Source organism: Dipodomys spectabilis, unplaced genomic scaffold (assembly GCF_019054845.1).
Source record: "Dipodomys spectabilis isolate Male_0828 unplaced genomic scaffold, ASM1905484v1 ptg000228l, whole genome shotgun sequence".
NCBI classification, from domain to species: domain Eukaryota; kingdom Metazoa; phylum Chordata; class Mammalia; order Rodentia; family Heteromyidae; genus Dipodomys; species Dipodomys spectabilis.
The window spans coordinates 11790772-11797125 of record NW_024870905.1 but is presented as its reverse complement, the minus strand read 5'-3'; positions in this window follow the sequence as shown (position 1 = coordinate 11797125).

Below are 6354 nucleotides of genomic sequence, written 5' to 3'. Positions count from 1 at the left end.
GGGGAGGAGGAGGGCTGTGGGCTGGGGCTGGTTCTTGGGCAGGTGACAGGGGAGGAGCAATCTGCAGGCCCCGAGGGGAAGGGCACCGCGGGGGGGGGGGGGGGGGGGGGCCTCCCCCTGCATCTTTAATCCACTGAGCACTGAGCGCCCTTCCCCACGTGGTTTGTGTATTTATTTATTGTGAATGCTTCCTCTCACCCCTCCCCCAGGGCCTCCTTGACAGGAAAAGGAGAAAAGTGCTCTCGGGGCTCTGCACCAGGGAAGGGAGAGGGGGAAGGACAAGCTTCAAGGTCAAGCAGATGCTGGCTGTCCTTGAAAGCTTCCCCAGCCACCCCGGCCTGCCCAAGCACCCGTACATTAAAAACAAAACTGTGAAAAGCGCCTGTCTGCCGGGCTGGGTCTGCTGGGGCTGAAGGATGAAAGGGGGGAGGGGAGGGGGGGGGAGGGGGAGGGGGAGGCCCTGGAGACCCAGACCTCTGGGTCCACCCAGCAGTTTCCCAGTCCAGAGAGGGTGGTGGGAGGAGGAAAAAAAATTGTCAGGGTGGCCAGGTGCTAATGCTCACGCCTGTCATCCTAGCTACTCAGGAGGCTGAGATCTGAGGATCACAGTTCAAAGCCAGCCCAGGCAGGAAAGAAAGTCCTTGAGACTCTTATCTCCAATGAACCACAGGAAACCCAAAAATGGCACTGTGACTCAAGTGGTAGAGCCTTGAGCTCTTTAGAGCTGAGGGACAGCGCCCAGGCCCAGAGTTCAAGCCTCATGACTGACTAATAATAATAATAATAATAATAAATACTGGAAGTAGAGCTGTAGCTCAAAATGGTAGAGCACTAACCTTAAGAAAAGAAGTTCAGAGACAGCACTTAGGCCTTGAGTTCAAGCCTCAGGACTGGCACGCGTGCACACATGCGCACACACACACACACACACACACACACACACACACACACACACACACACACACACCTTCTCAAAAGAATCCAGCTGGGGCTGGGAAGGTGGCTCAGTGGTAGAGCGTTCATGAGGCCCTGGGTTCGATTCCTCAGCACTACATAAACAAAAAAAAAGCCGAAAGTGGTGCTGTGGCTCAAGTGGTAGAGTGCTAGCCTTGAGCTGAAGAGCTGAAAGCGCCAGGCCCTGAGTTCAAGCCCCAAGACTGACAAAAAGAAAAAAAAATGAATTCAGCTGCCAGCTCTCCACCAGGCTTTGGCCTTCCTGGCCTTTTGTCAGCTGGTTAATGGTTTGTGGCCATCCTGCAGGATCACTTCAAGGGTGGAGGGAGGGGGGTCCTGACCTTCTCCTCCCCCCAGCCTGGCCTCCAGTAGCGGAGGATGCTGAACAGCAAGCATCCCTTCCATCTGAAGTTCTTTCAAAGGCCGTGCTTATTTTTAGATCTCAGCCTCCTGAGTAGCCGAGATTACAGGAATGTGCTACGGGCGCTGCCTGGTTTACCCTCAGTTCTGATGCCCAGCTCTCATCCTCCCGGCCTTCCCGCCAGCCCCACCCACCCAAATCCCCCAATCTATACTGCCCCCTTCTCCACCGCCCCTGGCAGTGTGCCCTCCCTGCCCCCCTGCCCCTGGCAATCTGTTCCCCTACAATGTCCTCAGCACATTGTATGGCGTTGATTGGCACCAGTGGTAACTCCAGGCTCATGAAGGAGGACCTGTGCCTTCAGGTGGGTTTCCTCGGGAAGCCAGAAGGTGCAACTGTGTGCAAAAAGGGCTTCCTTTTGAAAATGGCACAGGGTTCCAAGCAAACAGCAGGCAGGCTCCCAGCCAGGCTCAGCTGTGGCTGGCGGGAAGGCCCAGGAGCAAAGCCCTCCCCGCCCCCCCCTTAACCGTGGACTGGTTGCCAGCATCCCACATCCGCGAGCAAGAGCGCCAGTCTCCTTAGCTGCCCTGAGAGCTCCGGGCTAGAAACCCGCAAGCTTTCTTTTCCCTCTTTCCTTTTCGTTTGCTTCCTGTACTGGGATTAGAACTCAGGGCTTCAAGCTTGCCAGGCAGGAGCTCCACCACTTTAGTCTTTTGGTTGTGATTCCTTTTGAGCTAGAGAGGGTCTTTTGTTGTTGCTGCTGCTGTTTGTCAGCCTGTGTTGTTCTGGACTGTGATCCTCCTATTTAGGTCTGCCATGTAGTTGGGGGTGATGGGTGTGTGTCACTGCACCCTGCTATTGGTTAAAGAAGAGGTCTTGAGCCAGGTGCCGGTGGCTCACACCTGTCATCCCAGCTACTCAGGAGGCTGAGATCTGTGGTTCAAAGCCAGCCTGGTCAGGAGAGTCCATGAGACCTTTTTATTGTCAGTCATGGGGCTTGAACTCTGGTCCTGGGCGCTGTCCCTGCGCTCTTCAGCTCAAGGTGAATGCGCTACCACTTGAGCCACAGCGCCACTTCTGGTTTTCTGGTAGTTTATTGGAGACAAGAGTCTCATGGACTTTTCCTTCCCTGGCTGGCTTTGAACTGGGATCCTCAGATCTCAGCCTCCTGAGTAGCTAGGATGACAGGTGCGAGCCACCAGCGCCCGGCCCGTGAGACTTTTATCTCCAATGAACCATGAGAAAACTGTAAGTGGAGCTGTGGCTCAAAGTGGTAGAGCTCCAGTCGTGAGCTCAAAAGCTCAGGGACAGTGCCCAGGCCCTGAGTTCACACTCCATGACGGACCAAAACACAAAGGGCTCTTGTGAAAGTGGAGGGGTGGATCAAGTGGTAGAGCGCCAGCCTTGAGAGAAAAAGCCGAGCCAGAGGCCCCCAAGTTCAAGCCCCAATGCGGGCACCAAAAAAACCCCAACAAAGTCAATTTTCAGAGTGAAGGAGGCATGGCTCAAGATAGAAACACACACACACACACACACACACACACACACACACACACACACACACACGGAAGTGGGGGGGGAGGGTCTTGCAAACTACTTTTGCCTGGGCTGGCCTCGAACTGTGATCCTCTTGATGCTTGCTTCCTTGCACAGCTAGAAGGACAGCTGCCTTCTCTCATTCCTCCGGCTCCCATGCTGCCATTAGTCTAGGTTTGATCTTTGGCTCCCTCAAGTTTCCTCAAGGCCCATCTACGCCTGCCCCAAAGGACCCTGGGAAGCAGGCCAGACCAGCTGCGTCTGTGCCCCGTGGGGGAAGGGCCGCCATGCACGGCCAGGCCATGCAGGTGAACACTCCCGCTATTGCTGAGACCAGCAGACTTCCTACTGCATGATTAGAAACTACACGATCCCAGGGCTGGGAAGGTGGCTCCGTGGTAGAGTGCTTGCCTTGCATGCATGAAGCCCTGGGTTCCATTCCTCAACACCACATACACAGAAAAAACTGGAAGTGGTGCTGTGGCTCAAGTGGCAGAGCGCTAGCCTTGAGCTCAGAGGTCCAGCCTCAGGACTGGCAAAAAGAAAAAGAAAAAAGCCAGGTGCTGATGGCTCATGCCTGTCATTCTAGCTACTCAAGAGGCTGAGATCTGAGGATCACGGTTCAAAGCCAGTCCGGGCAGGAAAGTCCGTGAGACTCTTATCTCCAATAAACCACTAGAAAACCAGAAGTGGTGCTGTGGCTCAAGTGGTAGAGCGCTCGCCTTGAGCTGAAGAGCTGAGGGACAGCGCCCAGGCCCAGAGTTCAAGCCCCACGACTGACCAAAAGAAAGAAAGAAAAAGGAAAAAGAAAGCAACACACAATCCTGAGCCTTTGCCTAGAGCCACGTTCACGGGGTCTCCAGGTAAAGTCTGACAAAGGCCGAGACTCTCAGACTCCTGGAGTCCGGCCTCACGCCATCCCTCCCTCCCTGCTTAGAGGGAAGAAAGTCTCTTGAGTTCTTCGGGTGTCATTTGCCTGCCTGCCAAATCAAGATCATGTCCCCACGATGACAGATTCCCAAAGGAGGGGGGACGGGGTTCAGGGGCAGCTGGCAAACAGACAGGCCGCCTCTCCCAGGAGGCCAAACTCCCCAAGCCGTCCCCCCCCCCCCCCCCCGGGGCCTTACGAGAAACACATGATCCTGAGATGTTTGGGGCTGGAGAGGATTTTCAGGAATCCCTGCATGCGCGGAGAGCCAATTTCTACTCAGCGATTTTATACATGATGACAGCGAGGGAGGAGGACGGAGAGAAGAAGACGGATGTAAGTAGCAATGCCGGGGTTGACTCTCAGCCTCGATCTGCCTCACTTCTCCCATAAGCCATGTTAGTCTCGAAAAGCCGTTCCTGTAACTTAGCTGCCGATGCCTGTCTTCAACACCTTACAAAGGATGAATTACAATAAACTTGACAAAATCTGTATTTCCTTTAAAAAGGAATTTCACAAAAGGATATGTAAGTAGAGGCCAAGTATAGTGGCACATGCCTGTAATCCCAGCTGCGCAGAGGTAAGATCTGGCTCCTGTTTCCTGCTGCCGGAGCAGCTGGGACGACAGGTGTGTGTCACTATGCCTGTACCATTAAACACTTCTGAACATGAGTTTGGCAGTAGGAGACGGATCCGAGTTTAAGTCCTGACTCTGTGAGGTGACACTGCTGTGTGGCTTTGGGTCCTTCGGCCTCGCTATGCTTTCTTTTGTTCCCTCTATAAAATGGGGGGAATGTGTATCATATATAATTTTATATGAGGTAGTAAAAGTAAAAGCTGGGCTCACGCGTAGCTTAGCGGCACAGCTCTTGCCTGGAATGTGCAAGGTTCTGAGTTCCAACCCCAGCCCTGCAAAAATCAGCCAATCAAGATTAATCAGCCAATCAATTAATGAAAGTAAAAGCAACCTCACAGCTATTAGTATTAGTAGTGCATGTGTGTGCGCACACGCATGTGTATGCAGGTGTCAGAACTTGAACTCAGGGCCTGGCTGCTATCCCTGAGCTTTCATGTTCAAGGCTGGTGCTCTACCACTTGAGCCATACCTCTGGCTCATTGGCAGTAAAAAATCTTGGGGACTTTCCTGTCCAGGCTGGCTTCAAACCCTGATCCTCTGATCTCAGCCTCCTGAGTTGCTGGGATTATAGGTGTGAGCCACTGGTACCTGGCCATGAGACTCTTCAATGAACCACCCCAGTGGCCAGATATGGAGGTGTGGCTCACGTGGGAGAGGGCTAGCCTTGAGCAAAAAGGTCAGGGACAGCACCCAGGCGCTGAGTTCAAGCCCCAGTTCAAGCACGCATGCGCGCGCACACACACACACACACACACACACACACACACACACACACACACACACAATCACAGCACAAATAAGACATTGTCATTAATGGGTTTGCATCTGAGCCCCGTCCCCGAGGGTCTGTGGGGATGAGGGCTCACCGGTTTGGGAGGTGTCCGCGCAGTGGTGCCGCTGGGAATCAAGGACAATGCAGACTTGGGAAAGGCCAAAGCCCTTCAGATCCTGAGCAGGTTCGAATCCCCCCATGACAAAAGAAAAACAATGGGTCCCTAAGGCCAAGGTGGGGGCAGGGCTGAGGGCTGCTGCTCACAGGCCTGTGTGGGGCTCTTCTTGGGGGACTGCTGCACACCGTACCCCCAAAGCTCCGAGTGAGGCCCGTGGCGTGGGGGAACCACCAACACCAGTTGTGGCTTAAGTTGTGCAGAGTACAATGACTCCCCAAGTCATAGGAGAAACGGAGTTAACACCCCGTGAAATACAACGTACCCCGCCTGCAACGCCCAAGACCAGCCTGGACTGGAATGAGCTGAGCAGGGGCTCGAACCTGTGAGGAAAATCTCTCCCCAACCGGAAGGAATCCCAGCATGGGGAGAGGGAAAGAGCCCATAGTGGCTCTGCAGGCTTGGGACCGCATTGCTGGGAAGATCTTTCTGGAAGGAAAGGGAAGGGCTGTGTGCCCAGTGCTATTTTTGAACATTGCTTGAGCACCACACATACTCCAGCTTCCACAACTTTCTCTGGGTGTGGGGCCGGGAGGGAGGGGAAGGGGGTTCCAGGGATCCTGGCCAGGGATTTGGGGGCTGTTTATTGTATTTCCTCATATCAGTTAAGTGATTCTTTTCATTTCCCACGCCCAAGAGAAGAAGAAGGAGCTTCCGCTCACAGCTCCAACTTGGTGACCTTGTCAGGGACTGAGGAACAGCCTGGAAATTGGTCCCAGAGAAACAGACAGAAACAAAGACAGAAGCTGGGCGCTGGGGCTCACGCCTGTAATCCCAGCAACTCAAAAGGCTGAGCTGTGAGGATCGTGGTTCAAAATCAGTCCTGGCAGGAAACATCTGTGAGACTCGCAAAAGCAAGTGAACCACTGCAAAAGCCAGAAATGGAGCTGTGGCTCAAGTGGTAACGCGCTAGCCTGGAGCACTAACGCTACGCGGCATCGCCCAGGCCCTGAGTTTAAGCCCCATGACTGACGAAAAGACAAGAAAAAAG